Source organism: Zalophus californianus, chromosome 13 (assembly GCF_009762305.2).
Source record: "Zalophus californianus isolate mZalCal1 chromosome 13, mZalCal1.pri.v2, whole genome shotgun sequence".
Taxonomy (NCBI): Eukaryota; Metazoa; Chordata; class Mammalia; order Carnivora; family Otariidae; genus Zalophus; species Zalophus californianus.
Genome location: NC_045607.1, coordinates 24,261,658 through 24,289,593, shown reverse-complemented (window position 1 = coordinate 24,289,593; position 27,936 = coordinate 24,261,658). Strand labels below are relative to the sequence as shown.

Sequence of the window (27,936 nt, the reverse complement as noted above, 5' to 3'; positions counted from 1 at the left end):
CGTGAAGAAAAAAAGTGGATTCTTTATACCCAAGGCATGAAAATAGCAATGAATCTGTGTTCCCTCATATGTCCCTGAGTTCCAAAGATTATGCCATTACTGCATAAGATTTTTCAAAGCCTTTCCAAGGCTTTAAATCCTCTATCATATCCCAAACACATCCACCACCCCCACTACCACACCCACTAGCCTCAGTGCAACCCTAAAACCTTCTCGTTTTAATTTCTGCTCCCCTCTCCCCTTTATTTCTTGCTAGAGGGTTCTATGAAAAATGTAATTACCCTTCTAGACAAGTACTCTAGGGAAGCACTTGCATATGTCCACAATAAGGCATACAGAAGGATGTTCACTGGAAGCTTGTTTATCATGATGAATAATAGCAAACAAAGGTCCATCACCTTAAATAACATGGTGGGCAACTCACTTAATAGAGTACTATGTAGCAGAGGTGCAAACAGCAAAAGAATGAGGTACTAATATGGGTAGACAGACAAGATACACTGTTGATAAAAGAAGCTGCCATAGACTGGTATGCACAATATGGTATCTTTTATGTGAAAAAGTTAACTATACATATTCTAAGTGTATATGTATTTGCATGCACGCACACACACACACACAGTACAGGCATAGAAAAAGTTTAAAACAATGTATAAGAAACTGATAACTTTGCTTATCTCCAGGGAAGGGATGGTCAAGGGGACTTTAGGCTATGCGAAATGTTTTAATATTTTTACACAAAAAAAGTCATATATTACTTAAGAAATTTAAAACTCATTTGAAATAATACAGCTCCTACGTATATGATAATAGCACAAAGGATGGGGAAAAGGAAAAATATCTTGTTGTCAGTTTCTTACACTATACATGAAGTGGTATAATATTATTTGAAGACTTTTTTTGAAGATGAATATTTTAAATCCTGTGACATGCACAGAAAAAAAAAATATTAAAAGAGGTTTAATAAGAGTGAAGAGAAAATAGAAACGTAAAAAATAATCCAAAAGCAAGTTGGCAAAGGTAGGAAAAGGAACAACAGATGGAACAAATAATAAGCAGTTGGCAAGATAGTAGACTTAAATATAACCATATCAATAATAGCAATGTAAATGGTCTACACACCTCAACTAAAAGGCAGAGATTGTCAGATCAGATAAAAAAGCAAGACCCCACCATATGCTGTGTACAAGAAATTCACCTTCGAGATTAAGACATAACTACATTAAAAGATTAAAAGATGTAAAAAGATATACCATGAAAACACTAATCCAAAGAAAGCTGGGGGGCCTTTATGAATACCAGACAAAGTGGACTTCAGAACAGGAGTATTACCACAGATTAAAGAGAGTCATTAGAAAATAATAAAGGAGACAATTCACCCACAAGACTTAAGAATCCTAAATGTATATACATCTAACAGTGGAGCTTGAAGAATGCATGAAGCAAAAACTGACGGAGCTTAGGAGCTCAGGAGACACAGACAACACCAGGACTAGAGTTGGACACTTCACCAATCCTCCCTCAGGAATAAAAGCAGCAGAAAGAAAATTAGGAAGGACATGGAAGACATGAAAAACACTATAAACTAACGACCTAATATTTATAGAGAATCTATCCAACAAACAGAATACGTATTCTTTCCAAGTATACAAAAAACGGTCACCAAGATACACTGTTCATAAAACAAGACTTCAGTGAAGTTTAAAATACTGAAATTGTACAAAGTATGTTCTCTTACCCTAATGGAATTAAATTAGAAATCAACACAGAAAGATATGTGGGGAATTCCCCAATATTTGAAAATTGAAAACATACTTCTAAATAACTCAAAAAGTCAAATAAATTTAAAAAATAATTTCAATTGAAAATGAAGACAATGCATCAAAATATATGGACTACAGATAAATCAGTATTTATAGGAAAATTCATAGCATTAAACATGTTTAGGGAAAGTATCCACACAACCAAGGTAAACATTCTTAAAACCCAGCAGACTTTCTCTAAGAAGTGTGATACCAACTGCTTCTGTAAGAAGCAGCAGATACCAACAAAATAACACAGTACAAGAAGGGTAAGGATTTTCATGTGTCCAGGGGAAGCAGTGTTGGGACAGGAGGCAGAGTGACTATGGTAAGCAGACTAAGCCAATTTTCCAGAAAAAGGCTGAAACCACAGAGAAGATTGTGCCAAGGCGAGAACACAGAATGCGTGGGGCCCAACTATAGATCTAAGAGAATGACGGCTATTAAGAGATGCAAGCATTTTGAACTAGGAGGAGATAACAAGAGAAAAGGCCAAATGATCCAGTTTTGAGTTTCATCTTTTGTGTTATTATAAAGGCAATAACATCTTGAGGTTATGTTCACTTTGAAAAAAAATAAGCTTATATTAAGAAGAGAAGAATGGTCTCAAATCAATGATCTAATAAGTAGTCACCTTATGAAACTGGAAAAGGAAACCAAAGGAAGCAAACAAAAGAACATAATAAAAATATGAGCAGAAATCTATCAAAAGCCAGAAAAATAATAAAATCAATAAAGCCAAAAGCTGTTTCTTTGCCAAAAAAAAAGACAATTGATAAACTCCTAGTCAGACTGATCACAAGACACAAATTAACAATATCAAGGAAAGAAGGAACAGTACCAGATCTACTAATATTAAAAGAAAAATAAAGAACTATTATGAACTATGACAATAAAGTAAAAAAGTTGGATGAAATGGACAAATTCCTTGGAAAAAAATAAAATAAATAAAGCCCCTGACCTACTCTAGTAGGTGGTGAAAATTCTAGTGTTTACCTGCCTGAGGCACTCCAACTAGAAAAACCGTAATCAGTAAAGATATGCAAGCACTGAACAAAATGGCGTTTATTACTAGAGTAAAAAAAAAAAAATGCAGAGTAGAGACTAACAAAAGCAGCTAAAAAAAAAAAACAGAGATCAGCAACAGAGGATTAGTTAAGAACAGAGATTAGTTAAGAGGCTACTTGCATAGTTTGGTGAGAGATGAGGAGGTCCTGAACCACCAGGGTACGAGTAAGAATCGAGAGGAGATTAAAAGTTGAGAACTGTTTAGCAGACAGGTGCTAAATATTGGTGACTGACTAATCATGGGAAAGATGAAGGGGGCGGAGCAGAGAAAGGCTCACCTGTTTCTGGCTTGGTGACCAGGTGCCACCAATTGATACTGGGACTAGGAAAACAAGAGCCCCCGGCTGGCAGAGCTAAATTTACAGATGTTAGGTTTGGGGAACCTGTGGGAAATCAAGGTTGGGAATGTTTAGCAAGCATCTGGAGGTATAAATTTGAAGCAAAAGGGAGAAGTCAGTATTGAAATAACATACTCGGTAGGTAGAAACCTCACCTAAGGAGACTACAGAAAAAGAAGAGAAATGGCTCAAGAGTAGAACCCTGGATTAGAAAATCATCTGAGGTGCGAGAAAAGCGTTGTGATTTTTGGAATAAGACAGTTCAGAAGCAAGTACAATTACCCACAAATATGTTAAGCAACATCTTATATCAAAAACTTAGAACAAACCTGAATATCAAAGAAAAAACAGAATGGTTAATATGGAACATTAACTAAAAATGAGGTTTAGAAGAGTATACAATAATGTAGAGATTGCTTATGATAAAATGTTAAATGTTTTCTGACCTTTCAAAAATATATATGTATATATATTATTTAAATACCAAAAATCCTCATAGCAAAGTCTGGAAAGAAATACATCAAAGTGTTAGTATTAAATGTTTGGAGTGGAGCCTATGAGCACCACTACTATGGGGTAATCTACATCTTGCAAATTTGCCATGTAATACTCATGTAAGAGAACCTGTCCAAAAAAAGAAGAAACATAGCGTTTGCTTCCGTCCCTGGTGACGACCGTCACAGCCAGAGGCCCTGTCTATCACAGGGCCTGACACTGAGGGCCCCCTCCACCAAAGCAAGGCTGTAATAGAAGCATACCTGAGTCGTGAAGGCCCCTCCACCAGCTGTGCTGGAGGCCACGGGAGTCTGCACCGGCTTCTGCCTCTGCCCCCTCGGAAGAGACCTCGTGTCTCCACCCTCACGCTGCGCTGATGGCCTTCACCTGGGGGCTCTCAGGAACCATCCCCCTGGCCTCGCTGGAGACGCCGGGGCCTTCCTGGCAGCTTCCCAGAAAACAATGCCCAGCGCGGCCTGGGCACCCTCTGCGGTGTGGCTACTGGTCCTGTGAGATGCTGGCCTCGCCAAGCCCCTGCGGCAGCTGCGGCAGAGCCTCTGGGCCAGCCCCGAACCCGGCGCTGAACATAGGTTCTAGGCCCCCTTCCACCTCTCCTTCCACTCCCGCAGCAGCCTCACGAAGCAGATGTGCGTAGTGCTCCAGCCCCTGGGACGATGACACTGGGACCCGGGCCCGGGCACTTGCCTAGAGCTGGGCAGCTAGGGCGGGGTGCGGCCTCACCAGGCAGCGGTCAGTGCTACGGTGACGATGATGAGGGTGACCTGCGCTGAGCTCCAGCAGAGAGGGCGGCTGGTGCTCGGGGTCTCTCCGGGCCTTCGGAGGCCGCCCCTGACCCGTGCGGCCCCACTGTGAGGCCCAGGGGTGCTGAGGTGAGGGACAGCTGGTGAAGCTCCGCAGGCAGGGATGGGGGAAGGTCCCATCCTAACCTCATCTCTGAGGGTGAAGCCACGGCTCTTCCTTCCCGACTCAACAGCCTGAGAAGCAAGGCCCACCACCACCAGAAAGCGGAAAGCCAGCCCAGCGCAGACCCCGCCCCCAGGCCGCAGCCCCGCCCAGTATGGCCCCGCCCCTGCTCCCTCCCCCCGCCCCCCGAGTCCCTCGAGTTTTGCCCGTGAATTCTCTTGCACCGTTATTGCTGACCGTTAGCTGGGTGTGATACGCCAGGCCAGCTGTGAGGGAGATTGAGAGGGCCCCTCAAGGAAGCTCAGAGAAGCTGGAGAGTCGTCCAAAGTTACAAGACTGTGTAACAAGAGTTGTGATGGTCAAAGTGAGAGCACCGGTCCCTCCTCGGGAGGGTCAAGAAAGCCCTTCCAAAAGGACCCCTCCTTCACACAGCAGTAAGGAAGGAGGAAAGAAAGGTGGGATGCAACGGTTTTGAAGATTTGATGATGAAAAGTTCCCATCCGAAGGCTTGCGGGCCACACAGCAAATCTCTCGAGGAGGTGGGCGGGGCAGAAGCTTGAGGAGAATGAAGGAGGTTTGATAGTTTTGTGTAGTTTGAGAGGAAGCCGCCGCGGACTCAAGGACCAAAGAGGTAAACTCCACAAGGGCAGTCAGTTTTGTTTTTCTCACTGACGTGTCCCAAATGCTTGGAACGATGACTGTGATACTTTACCCAAACTCCTCTGGTTTCAACTGGATGTGGACGATGCACAGGGGATGGAGGTTTTTTGCAAGCGACCTTCTTGCCCTTAGCTGTGTCCTGGGACAAAGCCACTGAACCAAGCATCTCGTCCTTTGTTCCTAAGTGACTTTTTTTTTTAAGATTTTATTTATTTATTTGAGAGAGAGAATGAGATAGAGAGCATGAGAGGGGAGAGGGTCAGAGGGAGAAGCAGACTCCCTGCCGAGCAGGGAGCCCGATGCGGGACCCGATCCCGGGACTCCAGGATCATGACCTGAGCCGAAGGCAGTCGCTTAACCAACTGAGCCACCCAGGCGCCCCTTAAGTGACTTTTTGTAGAAGTCTATTTCAGCTGGGGCAAAAACTACGGGATTTTTTCATTAGGGTGTCACCTAAGTCCCTGGGCTGGGAAGGCAACTCTTTGGCTTGGTATGTCCCTAATCCTACCTCCCTTCTTTGATGCATTTATGCTGTGGATCTCCTAAGGTCCTCTCATCCTTTGGGGTTACATTATTTTTCTGGCTTTTCCTTGGGGCCTGAAGCTTATGGACACAGGGCTTCTGCTGACCCAGCTACTCCAGAGCTGGAGATGCTTTGGCCTTAACTATTTCCCTCCATGAAAGAATTCCAATTCATTTCCATCATCATACTCCTAAAGTGGAAACTCAACTTAGAGAAGATACATACCATCCTTCTTTGGTAAGTTCTTTCTCTCTAGAACTTTTCCCCAAGGGCTAGGGCTAGGCTTTAAGGTGGGGAATTGGTTTCTCTGGGGATTGGTTATCTGCATTACGATTGCAGGAGGAGGGCATTAAAAATTGAATAAGTGAAGGGAAACTAATGGGGGACAGCTGTCAAAGAACAGGAGAGCAGCCAGCAGGGACTCACTGTGCAGAGCAGGGACTTCAGAAGAGCTAACTACATTTCTGCTGCTGATTCTGTGAAGGCTTGGGGATTTGTAAGCTCCTACAGACTATGCGATTTCTCTAGTTTGCCTTCATATCTCCAGAAGAGTCAGAGGGCTGTGGAGTAGTGCACAACGATAAGGGATGCTTACCAACAATAGAGTTGGTAATATGCCCTTTATCGCTTTAGAAATGATCCCTTCTTCTTTCTCCTCCCAAATCTGGAAATCCACATTCTTTGTGACTTGTATCTCCAGGAGCTTCTGGACAGTAGAGCTGAGGAAAGAGTGTCTACCTGAATCCACATATCTGGTTATAGGATCTCCCCAGAGAAGGAACCTGATAGAAACAAACAAACAAACAAACAAACAAACAAAAACCTGCGCTGGAAGTTACAGAATGAGAAGGTAGGGAGAAACAAGTCCTCAGCAGACACCTGCCACCAGAAGGTTGATAGGGGCAAGTGTTTTGAGCAGTCAGTGCCTAAGGTGGTTGTAGCAGAAGAGGCCAGACAAAAGGGCTCTGAAGCTGAGCTCTCTGGAACAATGTTCAGTAAGATTGAAATTGAGCCAAACTGAGTCATTGTTAGAGACTGGCAATGGTGGGGTAGAGACAGTTGGTGGAAGGGGTTGACAGGCAAATGAATCCGAGGGATTCATGGAGTGAATGAGGTTTTGGTGAGAAATAAGAGGCTGACGTCCTTACAAAGAGGGTAGCATCACGTGAAGGGGTGGGATCTGGTTGGGGAAGAGGGTGTAGTATCTGAGTGTGTTCCAGGGGAGAGGAGAAAGGGTAAATGATGGGAGTAGAAGACAGTCTGTTATGATTGTAGCTCCAGAGGCAAAAAGGGATCCAGTGCTCCGTGATGAGACTGAATAAGGGGACCTGGGAGACGGGTAGAGGCAGAGAGATCTTGTGGAAAAAATGAGGAAGCTGGTAGTGGGGGTGAAGGAAGAATAGTGAAAGATTAGGCAAGCTCAAGGCAAGGAGGACTCTCAGGCAGAGGAGATAAAGCCATTATGGGAGGAGAGAAAAAGATGAGCGAGAATGTGGGAGAGCCTCTGCTAGCAATAATAGGGTGAATGGAGGGTTGAGGGAGTGGGACCCACTGGGAAGGGCAGGACGGAATGAGAAGAAAACAGGCTCTGTGGGAGCAGAGTCCAACACAAGCTAGGAAAGTGGCAAGTGTTGATGGGACTCCGCAGGGTCCTGGAAAGAGAGGCTGATAAATAGGTCAGAAGTATATCGGCTCAGCCAGAAGGACTGGTAATGGGTTTTCTGGAAGGTCTGCTAAGAGAGTGGCGGTCAGAGTTGAGGAGGGCCCAGGCAGAGAAGCTGCAGGAACCGAAGGGGACACTGACAAAGCAGCATCTCCCACGGGCCTGCTCGACACAGGTCAGCCTCCATGGCGAGGTCTTTCCCAAGCCTCCCTGCGCAGGTCTTGACCCCACAGTTACTAAACCCAGGAACAGCATAGGAACGAGAGGGTCTAGAGAGAGTAAGGGCACCGAAGGCATGCTCCCCCTGCCCATTCCCCCACATCCTAGACTCATCATACAGGTACCCTCCCCCAACTTTTCCAAAGTTCATATAACACCACTTTGCTTTTCCAAAAGACTTACCTTAGCACCTGTTTTTGCTAGCTGAAAGAAATCCAAAGAGGATTTTCACCTTTATAACAAAAGATGGAAAGCAAAAAGTGATTTTGTAGTGAGCCCTTTTGTGGATACCAACCTATATCGCTACCTTACTATATGCAAACACCCTGGGAAGCATTTCACGTGTATTCCTTCATTTCATCTCCCACAGACCACTCAGGTAGTTCCAGATTTCCCCTGCTTTTTGAAAGTTTGTATTATGCAGCCTGGCTTTTAGGAAAGACCTACGCTACCACCTGTTTTCGCTACCCAAAAGAGATCCGAAGAGAATTTTTGCTTTTACAAAAAAAGTGAACAGTGAAAATAGCCTTTGGCGTTTGTGTTGCAGAGAGCCTTTACAGAGACAACACGCACCCCAAGCTCCTTCCCCAAAACTATACTCAGCATCTCAGCATCAAGCCGCCAACCCTCTGAGCTATATCTGTGAGCATCTGTGCTTGCTCTTGATTTATTTTGTGCCTCCTTTAGCAAGGTGTGTCTTAAGGTATCAGAAAAGCCTAAGAAGTTTTTTGGGGGTGGGGGGGATTCTGGGAACATTAGAAAAATTTTCCATATAAATTAATGGTAATGCCTCTTTGCTTTATGCCGTTTTTTTTGGCTTATGAAAATTTTCATAAGAACGCACTACTTTTGGATAGTGGGGAACCTGTACACCTTTTATACCTCACCCCAAGGCTTGCTTTCTCATTCTGTTCCCTATGGGTTCCTCCTTCGGGAACCCCAGGCTGCACTAGGGCCCCAAAATTACACAGCCCATCCTAGGAAGCAGGGAAACAGAAAAGAAGGGAAGAGATTAATCACTTTCAGAAAAGGTCCCATGCCACCACAGCTTCTTTCTGGCAAGTTCTACAGGCTGGTAAAACAAGAGACCAAGTTACATGTTGAGAAAGTGAAAATTAGTTTGGCCTGAGAAACTGAAAATCCACCATGCCATTCATCAAGCTGGGAAAACAGACACAGAACACAGATAAAGCCAACTGCAAAGTTAGCAGAAAATTCTATTTCTCCCAAGGAAACACTGCCGCTGTAAAGTGTTCTAATGACACTCAGTAGCATGACTATTACTTTGTTAGTGAGAAATCTTGCTTTCTAAAAGTCATAGTTTATCAGAAAAATTACTTTTAAAATAATTTCAGTAATAACAAAATATCCTGCCCTTGCCTACAGGATCTAATTCACCTTGACACAGAGCAGCTGCTTGATATCCAACCCAGGGAGATTCAAGGTAGGGGTTTGGGCGTATGATATTCCACATCTATCTTAATTTGTAATTTCGAAGAAAAGGAGACCTTGTGTCCATTTCACCATCCAGACCTGATATTGCCCCTTTTAACACAGCCCTCCTTTAACTTATCAAAATACTGTTTCATATAAATTTCATCTAAATGCCACCCTTCCTCAAAACTGTATTGTAATTTTCCTTTCTTGGTGACCCACCCCATGGTTCCTCTGGTGTGTGACCTCCATCATGGTAATGAAGCAATAAAACCGACTTTGTCAACTACAACCTTACTCCTGTTGTCCTAAATACGACATTTGGAGGTTCTCTTGATATTTGGTCAAGACCTTCCCTACTAAGCATTGGCCTCCTTGACTCACTAATAATGTGCATATCTGAGACTCCTTGAATCTCAAGACATTGAACGTCTCTTTGTCTTTAATTGTGTGGTTTTAGAATGAATTTAGATTCTGATATTGAAGGACCAAAGATACAACATTTTAATATTTGCTGCAATTTTTGGTTTCTTGATCAGACCTGAGTGTCCCCTGGTAAAATTTGGCTTTTAACACCATCTTCTGTTTGTCTATGAGAACTTTCTCCAGCCTTCTCTGGGTATGAGAAATTGGCTTTGGGAAAGATCTCTCCACATATTTGAGCCAGGTGGCTGCTGATTTCTCAGGTCAGCGAGTAGAAGCAGCCTAAACTTAGGGCTGAACACTTAAAACACAAGTGATATTTTACCTCTGATCAACAGTCCAAAAATCTCTCATGGGCTTCTCTGCTAATAAGCTTGTGTTAGCACCTGGCATAACTTCACTGAGGATAAATTAGAATTAGAGTGGCCACTTGGGGAACTTTGACATGAACAAGGATGTTCATTCGAGAAATGCCTGAGGTAAAAAGGGAACAGAAACTTTCAAGAGGAGATTGTATAACTGGTCTAAAAGAAAGAGAGCACTGTGATTAATGTAGATTTCCCTTCTGTTTCCCTTCTATAGGGATTAATAAACACTGGCTTTTAATTGTATGGCTTGATAAAATTGTCAAGGGCTTGAGTTACTATTTAAACCTGTAATGACTTTCTCTTTTGTGCCTATGTATATATGAAAAAATTTCTCCTGCATATAAACTTTCTCGCTTCTCACAGAGAGAAGATAACCTTTTACACTGATAATTTCATATTTGTCTAAAACTACATTTCACTCAACTTTGTTGTTCTATCCCTCTGTTTTTCCCTCAATTGGGAAATTCTAAAAATCAATTTGATGCTCAGGAAAAAAAATCATTGTCATTATGTTGCACACTAAAAAGTCAAAAATATGTAAGAAAAAAGAAAATAAAAATTTGCATTATAAAATATAGACAAATGTATTTAATAACCTTCATTACTATAGCTATGAGAGATCTTAGTTTCACTATAAGAGCTTTTAAATAGGTGGAGCAAGATGGCGGAGGAGTAGGAGACCTGGATTTCGTCTGGTCTCAGGAATTCAGCTGGATAGGGATCAAACCATTCTGAACACCTACGAACTCAACAGGAGATCGAAGAAGAGAGTAGCAACAACTCTCTGAACAGAGAAGCGACCACTTACTGGAAGGTAGGACGTGTGGAGAAGTGAATCCGAGGCGATATTCGGGAGGATAGACGGCGGGGGAGGGGCCTCCATCGGCCGCTTCTGGCAAGTGATAGAGCCCGGAGCACAAAATCGGAACTTTTAGAAGTTGGTTCCGCTGAGGGACGTCGCTCCAGTGGCTAAGCAGGGGGTGGAACCCTCGCGGGACAGTGGGGTCTCAGGACCCTTGGGGTCACAGAAAGACCGGGGGTGCCTGAGTGTGGCAGAGCTCCCAGGTATCGGAGCGGGGAAGCCGGCTGCAGAGACGGAGCCGAGGTGCGGGCTCTCAGCTCGGGGTGGCCATAAACTGTGATCCGCGGCCCAGTCGGGCCACTGCTCCTCCAGCAGGGACCCAACAAGCAGCAGATCCGGGGAGACTCCCCTTCCTCCCCCGGGAGGAGCGGAGCGGGAGCGCACCGCAGGGATCTGCTGGGTTTGGAGACTCCACACGGGGTCGGGAGCCAGAGATAGAAACGCTCGGTCACAGGCCGGGTGAGCACGGAGTGCGGCCGGAGCCCGGGGAGATGGGAGTGACTGCTTTTCTCTGGGGGCGCACTGGGGAGCAGGGCCCCAAGTTCTCGGCTCCGCCGGGCTGAGATTGGGAGGCCACCATTTTCACCCTGGTCCTCCAAAGCTGTGCCGGAAGCTTGTGAGGAACATAAAGCTCCTGGGAGCAAACCCGAGGAGATTGCTTAGCCCGGACGACGATAAGGGCGGGGCAATTCCGCCTCCAGCAAAGACATTTGGGAACCATGGCAACAGGCCCCTCCCCCAGAAGATCAGCACCAACAGCCAGCAAGCCAAGACCAAGTTTACAAATCAAGGAGAACAGGAGAACTCCAGCGCTAGGGGAATACGGCACATAGAATTCATGGCTTTTTTACCATGATTCATTTGTTTTTCAAAGTTAATTTTTTTAACTGTTTTTTTTTTAATTTTTCTTTTTCCCTTTTTCAACCAACATCTTATCAGTCTCTTTTTAAAAAAAAAACGTTTTTTATTTTTCATTTTTAGAGTCATATTTTATCCCTTCATAGTAGTTACCCTTATTTTTGGTATATACATATAAGTTGTTCTCTCTTTAAAATTTTGAGATACAGTTTCTTCTAACAGATCAAAATATACCCTAAATCACTAGTGTACGGCTTTGTTCTAACCTGCCTGATCACATTCTCTCCCTTTTTCTCTTTTTTTTTTTTTTAAATCTTCTTCTTTCTTTTTTCAAACAACTTCTTATCAATTCCTTTTATAAAATCTTTTATAATTCTCATCTTTACAGTCATCTTCCATCCCTTCATTGTATCAACCCTTATTTTGTACATATATGTCTTTCTTCCTTTAAAATTTTAGGAGGCACTTTCTTCTAACAGACCAAAATATGCCCAAAATCTAGTGTGTGGCACTAATCTATGCACTAGCCTGATCATATTTGATCATATTGTGTTTTTTTTGTTCTGTTTTTGTTTGTTTTATCTTTATCTTTTTCTTTTCTTTTTTTTTTTTTCTCTTGTTTCTTTCCCTTTCTTTTCCCCTGTTTCAGGTCTTTTCTGATTTGTATAGAGTATATTTGCTGGGGACGTTGTTAACCTGTTAGCATTTTGTTCTGTCATTCATCTGTTCTCTGGACAAAATGACAAGACAGAAAAAATCACCTCAGCAAAAAGAACAAGAGGTAGTACCATCTGCCAGGGACCTACTCAATATGGACATTAGTACGATGTGGGACCTAGAGTTCAGAATCATGACTTTAAAGATACTAGCTGGGCTTGAAAAAAGCATGGAAGTTATTAGAGAAACCCTTTCTGGAGAAATAAAAGAACTAAAATCTAACTAAGTCGAAATCAAAAAGGCTATTAATGAGGTGCAATCAAAAATGGGGGCACTAACTGCTAGGATAAATGAGGCAGAAGAGAGAATCAGCGATATAGAAGACCAAATGATGGAAAATAAAGAGGCTGAGAAAAAGAAAGATAAACAACTACAGGATCACTAGGGCAGAATTCGAGAGATAAGCGATACGATAAGATGAAACAACGTTAGAATAATTGGGATCCCAGAAGAAGAAGAAAGAGAGGGGCAGAAGGTATATTGGAGCAAATTATACCAGAGAACTTCCCTAATGTGGGGAAGGAAACAGGCATCAAAATCCAGGAGGCACAGAGAACCCCTCTCAAAATCAATAATAATAGGTCAACACCCCGACATCTAATAGTAAAACTTACGAGTCTCAGAGACAAAGAGAAAATCCTGAAAGCAGCTCGGGAGAAGAGATCTGTAACCTACAATGGTAGAAACATTAGATTGGCAACAGACCTATCCACAGAGACCTGGCAGGCCAGAAAGGACTGGCATGAGATCTTCAGAGCACTAAACGAGAAAAATATGCAGCCAAGAATACTATATCCAGCTAGGCTGTCATTGAAAATTGAAGGAGAGATAAAAAAGCTTCAAGGACAAACAAAAACTAAAGGAATTTGCAAACACAAAACCAGCCCTCCAAGAAATATTGAAAGGGGTCCTCTAAGCAAAGAGAGAGCCTAAAAGCAGCATTGACCAGAAAGGAACACAGACAATATACAGTAACAGTCACCTTACAGGCAATACAATGGCACTAAATTCATATCTTTCAATAGTTACCCTGATTGTAAATGGGCTAAATGCCCCAATCAAAAGACACAGACTATCAGATTGGATTAAAAAACAAGACCCATCCATATGCTGTCTGCAAGAGACTCATTTTAGACCCAAAGACACCCCCACATTAAAAGTGAGGGGGTGGAAAACCATTTACCATGCTAATGGACACCAAAAGAAAGCTGGGGTGGCAATCCTTACATCAGACAAATTAGATTTTAAAACAAAGACTGTAATAAGAGATGAGGAAGGCCACTATATCCTACTTAAAGGGTCTATCCACCAAGAAGATCTAACAATTGTAAATATCTATGCCCCTAACATGGGAGCAGCCAATTATATTATATAAGGCAATTAATAACAAAAGCAAAGAAACATATTGACAACAATACAATAATAGTGGGGGACTTTAACACCCCCCTGACTGAAATGGACAGATCATCTAAGCAAAAGATCAACAAGGAAATAAAGACTTTAAATGAAACACTGGACCAAAGGGACTTCACAGACATATTCAGAACATTCCATCCCAAAGCAACGGAATACACATTCTTCTCTAGTGCCCATGGAACATTCTCCAGAATTGATCACATCCTAGGTCACAAATCAGGTCTCAACCAGTAGGTATCAAAAGATTGGGATTATTCCCTGCATATTTTCAGACCAAAATGCTTTGAAACTAGAACTCAGTCACAAGAGGGAAGTCAGAAGGAACTCAAATACATGGAGGCTAAAGAGCATCCTACTAAAGAATGAATGGGTCAACCAGGAAATTAAAGAAGAATTAAAAAAATTCATGGAAACCAGTGAAAATGAAAACACAACTGTTCAAAATCTTTGGGATACAGCAAAGGCAGTCCTGAGAGGAAAGTATATAGCAATACAAGCCTTTCTCAAGAAACAAGAAAGGTCTCAAATACACAACCTAACCCTAGACCTAAAGGAGCTAGAGAAAAAACAGCAAATAAAGCCTAAACCCAGCAGGAGAAGAGAAATAATAAAGCTCAGAGCAGAAATCAATGAAATAGAAACCAAAAGAACAGTAGAACAGATCAATGAAACTAGGAGCTGGTTCTTTGAAAGAATTAACAAGATTGATAAACCCCTGGCCAGACTTATCAAAAAGAAAAGAGAAATGACCCAAATCAACAAAATCATGAATGAAAGAGGAGAGATCACAACCAACACCAAAGAAATACAAACAATTATAAGAACATATTATGAGCAACTCTATGCCAGCAAATTAGATAACCTGGAAGAAATGGATGCATTCCTAGAGATGTATCAACTAACAAAATTGAACCAGGAAGAAATAGAAAACCTGAACAGACCTATAACCACTAAGGAAATTGAAACAGTCATCAAAAATCTCCCAACAAACAAAAGCCCAGGGCCAGATGGCTTCCCAGGGGAATTCTATCAGACATTTCAAGAAGAATTAATACCTGTTCTCCTGAAACTGTTCCAAAAAATAGAAATGGAAGGAAAACTTCCAAACTCATTTTATGAGGCCACCATTACCTTGATCCCCAAACCAGACAAAGACCCCATCAAAAAGGAGAATTACAGACCAATATCCTTGATGAACATGGATGCAAAAATTCTCCCCAAAATACTAGCCAAAGGATCCAACAGTACATTAAAAGGATTATTCACCATGACCAAGTGGGATTTATCCCTGGGCTGCAAGGTTGGTTCAACATCCGCAAATCAATCACGTGATACAATACATTAACAAAAGAAAGAACAAGAATCATATGATCCCCTCAATAGATGCAGAAAAAGCATTTGACAAAGTACAGCATCCTTTCTTGATCAAAACTCTTCACAGTATAGGGATAGAGGGCACATACCTCAATATCATAAAAGCCATATATGAAAAACCTACAGCAAATGTCATTCTCAATGGGGAAAAGCTGAGAGCTTTACCCCTAAGGTCAGGAACGTGGCAGGGATGTCCACTCTCACCACTGCTATTCAACATAGTATTAGAAGTCCTAGCCACAGCAATCAGACAACAAAAAGAAATCAAAGGCATCCAAATCAGCAAAGAGGAAGTCAAACTCTCACTCTTTGCAGATGATATGATACTGTATGTGGAAAACCCAAAAGACTCCACCCCAAAACTGCTAGAACTCATACAGGAATTCAGTCAAGTAGCAGGCTATAAAATCAATGCACAGAAATCAGTGGCATTCCTATACACCAACAACAAGACAGAAGAGAGACAAATCAAGGAGTCGATCCCATTTACAACTGCACCCAAAACCATAAGATACCTAGGAATAAATTTCACCAAAGAGGCAAAGGATCTGTACTCAGAAAACTATAAAATACTCATCAAAGAAATTGAAGACACAAAGAAATGGAAAAACGTTTCATGCTCATGGACTGGAAGAACAAACATTGTGAAGACGTCAATGCTACCTAGAGCAATCTACACATTCAATGCAATCCCCATCAAAATACCCTCCACTTTTTTCAAAGAAATGGAACAAATCATCCTAAAATTTGTATGGAATCAGAAGAGACCCCGAATAGCCAGAGGAATCTTGAAAAAGAAAAGCAAAGCTGGTGGCATCACAATTCCGGACTTCCAGCTCTATTACAAAGCTGTCATCATCAAGACAGTATGGTACTGGCACAAAAACAGACACATAGATCAATGGAACAGAATAGAGAGCCCAGAAATGGACCCTCAACTCTATGGTCTACTCATCTTTGACAAAGCAGGAAAGAATGTCCAATGGCAAAAAGACAGTCTCGTCAACAAACAGTGTTGGGAAAATTGGACAGCCACATGCAGAAGAATGAAACTGGACCATTTCCTTACACCACACACAAAAATAGACTCCAAATGGTTGAAAGACCTAAATGTGAGACAGAAGTCCATCCAAATCCTAAAGTAGAACACAGGTAGCAACCTCTTCGACCTCAGTCGCAGCAACTTCTTCCTAGAAACATCACCAAAGGCAAGGGAAGCAAGGGCAAAAATGAATTATTGGGATTTCATCAAGATAAAAAGTTTCTGCACAGCAAAAGAAACAGTCCACAAAACCAAAAGACAACCGACAGAATGGGAGAAAATATTTGCAAATGACATATCAGATAAAGGGCTAGTCTCTAAAATCTATAAAGAACTTATCAAACTCAACACCCAAAGAACAAATAATCCAATCAAGAAATGGGCAGAAGACATGAACAGACATTTTTCCAAAGAAGACATCCAAACGGCCAACAGACCCATGAAAAAGTGCTCAACATCGCTCGGCATCAGGGAAATCCAAATCAAAACCTCAATGAGATACCACCTCACACCAGTCAGAATGGCTAAAATTAACAAGTCAGGAAACGACAGATGTTGGCGGGGATGCGGGGAAAGGGGAACCCTCCTACACTGTTGGTGGGAATGCAAGCTGGTGCAGCCACTCTGGAAAACAGTATGGACGTTCCTCAAACAGTTGAAAATAGAGCTACCGTACGATCCAGCAATTGCACTACTGGGTATCTACCACAAAGATACAAATGTAGGGATCCGAAGGGGTACATGTACCCCAATGTTTATAGCAGCAATGTCCACAATAGCCAAACTGTGGAAAGAGCCAAGATGTCCATCAACAGATGAATGGATAAAGAAGCAGTGGTATATATACACAATGGAATATTATGCAGCCATCAAAAGGAATGAGATCTTGCCATTTGCAACGACATGGATGGAACTGGAGGGTGTTATGCTGAGTGAAATAAGTCAATCAGAGAAAGACATGTATCATATGACCTCACTGATATGAGGAATTCTTAATCTCAGGAACAAACTGATGGTTGCTGGAGTGGTGGGGGGTGGGAGGGATGGGGTGGCAGGTGAGAGACATTGGGGAGGGTATGTGCTATGGTGAGTGCTGTGAATTGTACAAGACTGTTGAATCACAGATCTGTACCTCTGAAACAAATAATGCAATATATGTTAAGAACAAAAAAAAAAAAAAAGAAGAAGAAGATAGCAGGAGGGGAAGAATGAAGGGGAATAAGTCAGAGGGGGAGACGAACCATGAGGGAGGATGGACTCTGAAAAACAAACTGAGGGTTCTAGAGGGGAGGAGGATGGGGGGATGGGTTAGCCTGGTGATGGGTATTAAAGGGCACGTTCTGCATGGAGCACTGGGTGTTATGCACAAACAATGAGTCATGGAACACTACATCCAAAACTAATGATGTAATGTATGGTGATTAACATAACAATAAAAAAGAGCTTTTAAATATGAGTTTAAGATTATTTAAGTTTTATTTCACAAATACAAAGTTTACAAAGTATATTTTTAAATTGTCCTGTAATTTTCTCATAAATAAATTTTGGGCAAATTGGAATGGGTTAATCATACTGATTAAAGACAACTCTATGTCCATATTGCCTTGGTTTTATTATATAAAGCTATTGCTCTGGCTTTGCTACATAAAATTAATGCTGAGACAGTATTCTAGTTTATAAAAAACTAGGACTAAAATTTCAAGATTTAGGGGCGCCTGGGTGGCTCAGTCGATTAAGCATCTGCCTTCGGCTCAGGTCACGATCCCAGGGTCCTGGGGTCGAGCCCCAGGTCAGGAGCCTGCTTGTCCCTCTCCCTCTGTCTACCGCTCTGCCTACTTGTACACTCTCTCTCTCTCTGTCAAATAAATAAACAAAATCTTAATAAAAAAAAAAACTTCAAGATTTAAACCTTCTAAATTTTGTATATTGGTTTTATGGGACAAAAAAAGAATCACTGTTGAAGCAAACTTTTTAAGATTACAAAATATAAAAGAGTGTTTAAGTGAAATCATAGGACAGATGTCTTGTAAAGGGTTGTGATCTTGTAAAATTCTTACAGTACTCCAAATCATAAGGATTTAATGTGTTAGCTAACACTGTAATTTCTAAATACTTAGTTAAAATGTTAAGACTTTAGAAAATGTTGTGTTACTTGATATATAACATTTGGATACCTGAACAGTTTCTAAGCTTTTAACTATATATGAAATATAACAGTTTTAATTTATCCTTATTCATATATAAGGATTGTAGATTAATAGAATTAAATTAACTACTAATTCTATTAATAAAATGTGTAAGTGCCTTTGGACAGTGTGTTTATTCTGCCTCCTGAAAGTGTAAAAGGTAATCTAAAATGTGTACTCCTAAAAATTTAGTCAGTCAGTTCTTGGTTTCTTACCTTTTATTTGTCCGTGTCTGGAGAAAACAAAATTTGGTTACCTTGATTATACAGTTAGAACTAAAAATGATTAAGCCTATATTTAGTGTAATAATTACAGAAAATACGAATGTATATGTAAGAATGAATATGATTTATCTGTTAAGGAATTTTTATTTTATTAAATGATAATTCAATGTAATATATACATCTGTTTTTATATGCTAAGATAAATTATACAGTAAGACTAAAATTAACTTTATTGTATATACATGTTTATGTATGCCTACATATACATATAAAGACACATTAATAAATTTTAATTCTATAAATGACAAAAAGACAGCTTCAGGGATATATTCCACATCAATGGATTTGTTCACAGAAAAAGGCTTCTAAGTTTCTTACTGCAAATTGTAACATAGACAGTACACAAAAAGAATAGAATTAGGGTTTTCTTTCCATAAAATGACCCAAGTTTTTTTGTGTCTAGATAACAGTTTTCTTTTGAGTCACCAAAATATTCTGTTAACTCTCTGTCCTGTCATTCTCTTGAATAACACAAATTTCCTCATTTTTTTGTTACTAGATGAGACAGCGGAGAAGGACTCGGTGAGAAGGACCTTACCAGGTACTGTGAACAGCTAAACACAACAGTAAACTCGTGCCTCCCAAGTCAAAAGACATAAGCCACATGGACCTACTGGGAGGCTGTCCTGAGACCTCAAACAGCACCATCTGAGGAAACAAAACAGATGAGGGCAGGAAGGTGCCCCTTCCACCCAAGACCATTGGGACCATGCTGGTAACCACAGGAAGTGTCACCTTCCCTCAAGACCCACCAGACAAGACCACCAGAGCTACCATGGTGGTGCTTTAATCTGCATGTGCTTTTGCTCTTTTTTCCCCCTTCCTGTAAAGTTAAGGTTTAAACTGTTGACACTCTTTACCTATTAACCATGATATCTCCAAGGTTTTTATCTTTCATGCTGTTGTGTGTTTGTGTGTGGGTATTTTGCCGTAGTCATTCCTCAGTATGAGTCCAGTGCCAGGCTGCAGTTTGCTTACCATTTGGCTACAACATGCAATTACACTGTCTGCTGGCTTTGTACGTACTTGCCTTTGGGCGCCATCCAACTTCCTTTGCTATCAATGTCATGGAATTGATCAAAGTACTTCCTAGGTGTTAAGACTCAACCAAGAAGTGATCTGGGGATGAAAAATAGTATGACGGGTCAAACAACCAGAATTCTAAAACGTGTCACATCACACATAGAAAGGAAGTCTGGGTTCCTAAACAAAAAATGCTCAGAAACCTTTTGTGAAAAAAAACCTTTTCCACCCAAATTTTCACAAAAGGAAAGCCAGTGATGATGGTAAAATGAGTGACAAAGAGGTGTTTTGAGAAAATGGGACACAATGAGAGGAAAAGAGACGGGAAGAGTTCACTGAGGGAAGAGGGGTCCCAAAGGGTACGCAGGCAAAGAAGCAACTGAGGTGACTATGCCTCTGGAGAGTGCACAGAGAATGTGGAAGGCAGTGTTACGGAGGCTGCAGACGGTCTGGAACTTGGGCGTCTGTAGAATCCAGTTAGAAGGTGGAAACCAGAGGTACAGGGGCTGAGGGGTCCGTTCTAGGCCTTCTGAAGGTCATTGAGAGGCTAAAGGCAGAGACCGAGCTAAGCCCCTCAGAGGAGTGGTGGGGAGCCATGGGCTCTAAGGGAGCAGCATCTTCCACAGGCTCCCTACATAGCAGGACGTCATCTTCCAAGGCCACTAAATCACAAAACTCACAGTGGGGATCCTGACAAAACTGTTGCTACAAACTTCCTGTAACGGGGGGTTTGTCCATGTGGCTGCAGAAGACAAGAGGAGTAAGCTAAAGTCAGTGAGCTGGGACGGGGGCCTGGCAGAGCTAGAAACACACTGTGTTCCCCCACTTCCCAGACTTCACAATGCTTCCCTCATTCCTCACACCAAGACTTTCTTTCACATTCCCTTCCCTACAGGCTTCCGAGCCAACGTCAACCCCAGGCTGCACTGGGCCCTGCCACTGCACAAGTCATTCTAGGAAGAGGGACACAGGAGAGGGGAGAGAGAGATCTCTCCTGTTCTCTGGAAAAGCTTGTCCTCTGCTCCCATCCGATTCTTCCAGTCATCCTCTCCAATCTGAGAATCCAAGAGCTTGGGTTACTTGTGGTGAAGAGAGGAGCAAAGTGATATTTTAGGAGGTTTTGTGGAATGATCCTTTGGGGCAGGCTCTTGAAAGACTAAGACTCTGAAAGGAACAAAATTAGTACACAAGATAAAATAGCCCATGACAAGAATGGGAAGGCCTTTCCCAGACATTCTCTCATGAGATCCTCACAACAACCCTGTGAGGTACGGAGACTAGGTGACACCTCAGAGGAGGAAACTGAACCTTGGGGAAGTCAGACAGCTTGTCCAAAATCAGGACCCGGGAGTTCTTCCCCCAACACAAACAGTGGTTCCAATAGATCTACACGGCCCCCTCTAAGAGCTCTGTTCTCTAATAGGGACTTGCTCTAGGAACTGCCATTCTCAGAGGTTGTGGACCTGTGTCCTCAGGGATAGGTAAGATTAAGGTTAAACCTTGGGCATCCCACAGTTGACCCGACAAAACCTTGCCTTTTAGTGCTACACCTTTGTTCCTCTTTTTGACTCCGCACTGATCTTAAGAGACTAGAGTGAGTGGCTAGGACCAAATTCTCACTCTCTTCTCTCTAGGCTAGCTGCACACGTTCATTATTCATTATTCACGGATAATCCGATTTTCTATATTGAATTAATAGAGCTCTGGGATCCATCTCTGTTATTCACTTGAAAGTGGGTAAAATATTGCCACTTTTCCTTCTGCAAAAATTTCAAGAAGGGTTTTCTGTATGTCATGCTCCATTGATTTTTCAGTCCTTATCCTCTTCAGATGAAAGACACAAATTTCCCAGGATGGCAAGCTCATGTGTACTCCTTCACATAGGACTTGACCTTGATGACAGAACTTGGGCTCCAGCATCTGATTTGAGGCTTCCAAAGGCTAGTAGCATTGTTCTTCATATCAGCCCTAACACAAAGGGAAACTTGGCCCAGAGATAGATGAGAGTTGGGATCATGACTGATGAATGGAGTTGAGGGACTCTGTCCTCCTACAGGTATCCTGAATCCTTTTAATGATCCAATCTATGGCCAGTAACTCACTGTTGTCAGGGTTCTATCATGGAGCCCTCTACCACACCCAGAAAGAGGGTCTCTGAGCTTTGAATATAAACCCTAGTTCCCACCCCTACCCCTGCCCTGTGCCCCTCAGTGAATTCTAGTCTTTCCTGAGAGTTTCCATCTCCGGTGGCTCTCTGCAGCAACATAATTGATCTAGGAAAGTAGGAAGAGGAAAAGGTTCATCTCTGCTGGGGGCTGGCCCTAAGGTTCCTTTGCCAAATTGATGTGTCTGTTTTTCCCTAAATGTTGGTAAATTTTGATGCCTCTGTAAATAGAGGAACAGAAAAAGGAACCCCATACTCACAGAAAATATAAAATGGAACTAGTGCCCCAAAGCTCCCTGAGAAGCAACTGAAAGCAGTTTATCTGAAGTGCACAGAAGTCTCAACTGACACTGAGAAATATGCACTGTAGACTAAAGTTCTAGGGCCCCACCATGGGAGTTAGGGGACAGTGACAGTGTTTTTGAGGTGGGAGAGGGCCCTTAAAGAGGAAGGTGAGCCCACAGTCCCTCCCCACAGCATCCAGACTAGTAGATCCCTTCACCCTTCCCGGGGCCTTCTAGATCCTTCTATCCTTCTCTGGGCCTTAGTATTTTTCCAATTCCATCCTTTCCTTGTATCCTAGATAACACTTATGCCTCCTACAACCTAGATATTAGCTGGGTCGTCCCCGTTGGTCACCTCAGCTTCGATCCTACCAATTATATAGCCTTTGAAGATCTCAAGTTCTTTCAGGAGTTTTTGCTAATTCCCAGGGATTTAAATTCTCAGGATTTTCTGTTCTCACCTCCAGATTCCCACCCAGCATTAATCCAAACATAGGAAACGACCCTGCCTTCATGTTTACCTATCCACTTTCACATAAAAGCATTAGTGAGCAATGTAGCCTTTACAAAATGATGATGAAGAGGACTGGGGTAGACCTCACCCCTGGCAAACAACTTTAAAATCCCCACCTACTGAATTAAACATTGACTTATTTCCTTACCTGAAGCAGTCTTAGCCTGGAACACCCAGTCCTTTCTCACCCAAATGATGAGGCTTTGCCAGAACTGGCAGCAAAAACAAGTAGGAAGGGTAGATCCTCAGTTAATATGGCTACTGGGATATTGTTGCTTTTAGGTCCTTTCAGTGACCAGAGAAAGTAAAAATATCTAAACCTTGAGTTCATATTAATATATCAAATTTAACACAGGGTTTTTACTTCAACTTTTATATGTATCTCCTTTCACAATGAAAAGTTTGGATCTTAACATGAACATTCTCATTTGTCCTTTCAGAACATATAAAATTATATATTTCAAAATTATAACATAAATATTATTCTTAATAAAACTATGAAGTGAAGATTGAAATTATTTGCAATTCTTTTTTCCTTAGAATATACTTTACCAAGAATGTATACCAGAAGAATATCTTCTAGCGTCACTAGAAATAATTCTTTTCTCTGTGTAGTTATGTAACCAATTTGATAAAGAGTTAAGGTTAATAATTTCAATTTATTTTCAATTTTAGGGTTAACTCTATTTTCCCTGCTGATTTTAGTCTTCAGAAAAAAACCAAAACATCTACATAGTTCAAAAGTCAAAAGTAAATTATACTTAAGAGAAGTCTCACTTCCAACCCTTTCCTTTGATTCATCAACAAAAACAGAGATGATATAGCCTGGCTTTTATTTCTTTCCTCAAGATGTAGAAGGAATGTGAAGAACAGGAAAGAGCAGAAACTAGAAAGACTATGGTTCAAATCCACTACTGTTTGAAGTTGGGCATTTACTAGATCTTTTGAGACTTGATTTCTTCACATGAAAATGGGAATAATGCCCATTTCCTAAAAATAATCTACAAACTAAATGAGATAACATGTGAAATGCCTGGTCCATGGTACTCAAAATATGAGAGCTATTCAGTAGAAAAAGATTAGCAGGACTTTGAAATTTCAGACCAACTTGTCACCCTATTTTGGTGTCCTTTAAAAATCCATTATGTATAATGTAGAAATAATAATGTAAATAATGTATGCTAATAGTCTGGGACAGAGCTCAGAAGATCTAAACAAAAATCTGTATTTGAAGAGATATAAAAGTAAACATTTTACCTATTTGAACAAAAAAAAACCCGGACTTGTCTGGATGGCAGTGATGAAGTAGACTACCAAGAAAAGGCATATAAAGGAAACTCAGACTATGTTAGGGACTTAATGTTTGTGGCCCTCTCAAAATTTATGTCAAAACACCCCCCCACCACCACCACCACGTGATAATATGACGTGCATAGGATTAGATGAGGTCATAAGGGTAGAGCCCTCATCCTAACCCTAACCTTTTCCAGGGTCACAAGACAACTTACTTCCGATCTCTCTTTTCCTCCATGTGAGGACACAGCTAGAAAACCACAGTCTATGAAACAGGAAGCAGGCTCTGGCCAGGCACCCAATCTGGTAGTGCCTTGATCTTAGACTTCCCAGCCTCTAGAACCGTGAGAAATAAATGTTGTTTAAGCCACCCAGCCTATGGTATTTGTGTTACAGCAGCCAAAATAGACGAAGACTTTTTGAAATAAGAATGCAGAAGCAGAACAAACCTCTGTGATAACACTACATGAAAGTGGGATAAAATTCTTAGAAAATGAAAAACTCAGATTGAGTCCAAACATGAAACCATACTATATACCGTCTATAAACTACATGACTAAGGTAGAGACTCAGAAAAATTAGAAAAGCCAACAGAACGGATAAAACAATAAAATAATAAAGGTAGCTAAGTAAAAAAGTATATTTATAAAATCACGAGTTTCTCAAATTCTACTTAGGAACTTGAGGGAGAGAAAATTTGTTTTAGGTGAGGAAGATACACATTATTTTAGGATGGAAAGATACAACATAAAGACGTCAGTTTTCTCTAAATCTATAAATCACTACAATTATAATGAAAACACCATGATTTATGGTGATGTGGGTCAAATATTACTAAAATTAATATAAAAAGAAGAAAAAATAGGAGCATGGTCAGAGATATTCTGAAAAATAATAGTAATGAGGGGGGCAAGGGTCCCAAAGGTACTAAAATATTTTAATAAAGTTACTGTAAATAAAAAATGGTATTGGCACAGAAATATACAGGAATCTGGGCATGAACAGTCCATAAATTTTCCCAACTGTGTACAGAAATTTAGCTTCTTGTAAAGATAGCATGTCAAATCAGGGAGAAAAGATGGGGTATTCAACAAAGTTGGGGCAATTGCCTAGGTGTTTGGGAGGAAAAACTGGCTATAACTTGCTCCCTAAATAAACATTTTTTAAAGGATTTTATTTATTTATTTATTTATTTATTTATTTATTTATTTATTTATTTAAGACAGTGAGCGAGCAGGGGAGGGGCAGAGGGAGAGAGAGAATCTCAAGCAGACTCTTTCCTGCCACATCTTAATCCTAGCCCTCTGGTATTCATGATCCTGAATTTATTGCTAACCATGAGCTGTTTCCCAGCTACTTTATTATAACATGACCCTTTGAAATAGTTATCCTCATTTACAGGTGTGGAAATAGAGGCCATGAGGGTTATCCTCCACAGTGATTCTCAAGGGTTATAATCAGTGTTATGGATACTATGAATTGGCTCATTCCACCTCCCTTCCATCTTCCTTCCAGAGCTGCACTAATCAATACCCTAGCTACCAGACACATGTGACCCTTCAAAATTAAATTTAAATAACTAAAATAAAATTTTAAGTTTACTTCCACAATTGCCACATTTCAAGTATTCAATGGCCACATTTGGCAACTGTACTAGGCAGTGCAGATAAAGAACACTTCTCTCATCACAGAAAGTTCTACTGGACTATGTAGATCTAGAATGCCTTCCTGTATGGGAGGTCAGAAAGCAAGAACTACGCTTTCCACACCCCTTTGCAGGTTCTGGATGCAAATTTTGTTTACCAATTCAATATGCTTATAGGAGTTCGGTGAGGCAAAAACAAGATAAACATGGCGAACCTGGCTGGCTCAGTCGGTAGAGCATGAGACTCTTGGCCGATCTCAGGGTTGTGAGTTCAAGCCCCACATTGGGCAAAGAGCTTATTCTTAAAAGAAACAAAAAGATAAACACAACCATGAGGATGTTCAAGCTTTTCTGCAGCAGCACACTAGCGTCTGTTGAGCTTTCTACGTGTCAAAGGCAGCTGTGGCATTGGCCTTGGCCTTGCCAGCAATGTCGGCAGCTTTGTGATTCCCGCTGCCTTATCCCAGCTCAAAGCTACAGTGATAGGTTCTTGAACTCAATAGTTCTTAAGGATTAAGCTTAAGCTTTCCAGGTGCGTCATTTCTGTAGTGTTCTATATGCCTCGAGGCCCAGAACCAGAACCAGTTCCCCCAACACTCATCACTATTCTGGTAAGCAAAATTTGGTAAGATTTAATGTATTAAAATCTCTTCCTGCATAAATATTCAGAAAGGCTACCAAATTTTGATTGATGTGGAAGAAAGCAGATTGACAACATAGTTCTTGTGTTTCCAGATCATTCCTTTGCTTTCCAAACTCCATACATGCAACCTAGTCTTCTAGCAATTGAACTGGGTAGCTATGCACTTGATTGCCTTTTGAAATTGTTTCCCCATTTCACTCGCCTTTAAAATATGACTTATGCCTTTCCAGATGAAACCTAATCCGTTTGTAAGAATGAAATGTGGTCAACAAGATGACCTAATTCCTTGACCTGACCCAAGCACGCCTGTAGACTACAACAGCACTGTAGTAAAATACACAGAACAGAAAGCAAATTTTTCTAAGTCCACCATACTGAATGGCATAGATTTTCTTAGATAACAAGCATGTTAGTGTAAATTAGTTCAATCAGCTTGCTTTCTTATTTATTCCTTTGTGAAATGAGCCAGACTGAGGAGTTGGGGAATTTGGTTAAAATGTAGGGGAGGTGGCAATTTGTAGGGAAGGCAGTCCAGAAGCATAGGGCAGAGTGGGCATGAGGCATCTGGTCACTGGAGAATCATCATCTCTATCGTGATTCTCTTTCCTTGCTCGCTAGACCCAGAATTCAGACTGAGTTATAAAGATGTCTGGGAGCTAGCCTGGGTATGTGTCACCATGAATCACATTGATTCTAGGGAAAAACATGGTCTCGGTTCCAAACAACAGGAATGTAAGTGAATTGTCAGATCACTATTATAAATTGGGTACGGCCTGTACCAGCTCCTTGCTAGCCTCTACCTGCATGAAACAACCAAGCCCATTCTACTTATGAACTTAAGACTTTAAAACCACCAAAGCATTTTCAGAAACACATTCTGGCTTACTGGGAGGGGCAGCATGCCACAGAGCAAAGCTCTTGGGCCCTGGAGTCACAGTGACCCAAGTTAAGTCATCTTCCCGTCATATATTAACTGTATGATCTTGGGCGAGTGACCTTTTTGAGTCTGTGTTCTCAGCTATAAAATGGGGGAGGGACCCTATTCACAGGATTTTTACGAGAGTTATATGAGACAGCTGATTTGCTTACTTAGGGAAACTGTCAGAAAAGGAAAAGTGATGGACAATAGCTTTACAGAGAAATTCCATGCCCAGTCCAGTAATTTTCCAAAAGGGTGGGACTTTTACCAGCTCTGGCCTGGAGTCCTGCCAGTTTTGCTCAAAATATCACCCATTTCCTATTGTGCTCTCCCCAATAAAGTCAGAGTAAAGGATAAACTTCTACATCCAAAAGATCCCCAAAATATAGTAGTTTAAAGGAGAAGGGAGAGTTCTGTCACTAAGGGCCCTGAGAGGTCCAGGTTGGTGAGTGGTTTTTCTCCATGTGGCCATTCAGGAATCCAGGTTCCCTCCATCCTATTGCTCTGCCATCACCCATCAAGGGCATCATCCCTGTCTGAATGGACAAGGTTAAGTCACAGGCACATTCACATTCCAGCTCAAGGGAAGAGGAGAGGGAGAGCTGCGGTGGGACACCAGTTTGTAAGTTGAAGATGACCCACGTAACACTTCCATTCACGCCTCATGGGCCTGAACTTAGTCACATGGCCACACTTAACTGCAAGAGAGGCTGGAATGCAATCTCCAACGTCAAACCGCGTGCCTGGCTACAAATCCTAGCAAAGCAGAGGAATGTCTTGCTTGACAACTATCAT

The 27,936-nt window shown here is 41.5% G+C and overlaps 1 long non-coding RNA gene across 1 annotated transcript; it reads left to right on the top strand.

Moving 5' to 3' along the window:
* The first annotated feature begins 5,553 nt into the window (after positions 1 to 5,553).
* On the top strand, positions 5,554 to 19,661 carry LOC113934528. Its single transcript, XR_003523719.1, has 4 exons — positions 5,554 to 6,047; positions 6,511 to 6,660; positions 9,079 to 9,136; positions 19,156 to 19,661. It is a non-coding gene; the product is annotated as an uncharacterized LOC113934528 (long non-coding RNA).
* Positions 19,662 to 27,936: the final 8,275 nt, after the last annotated feature.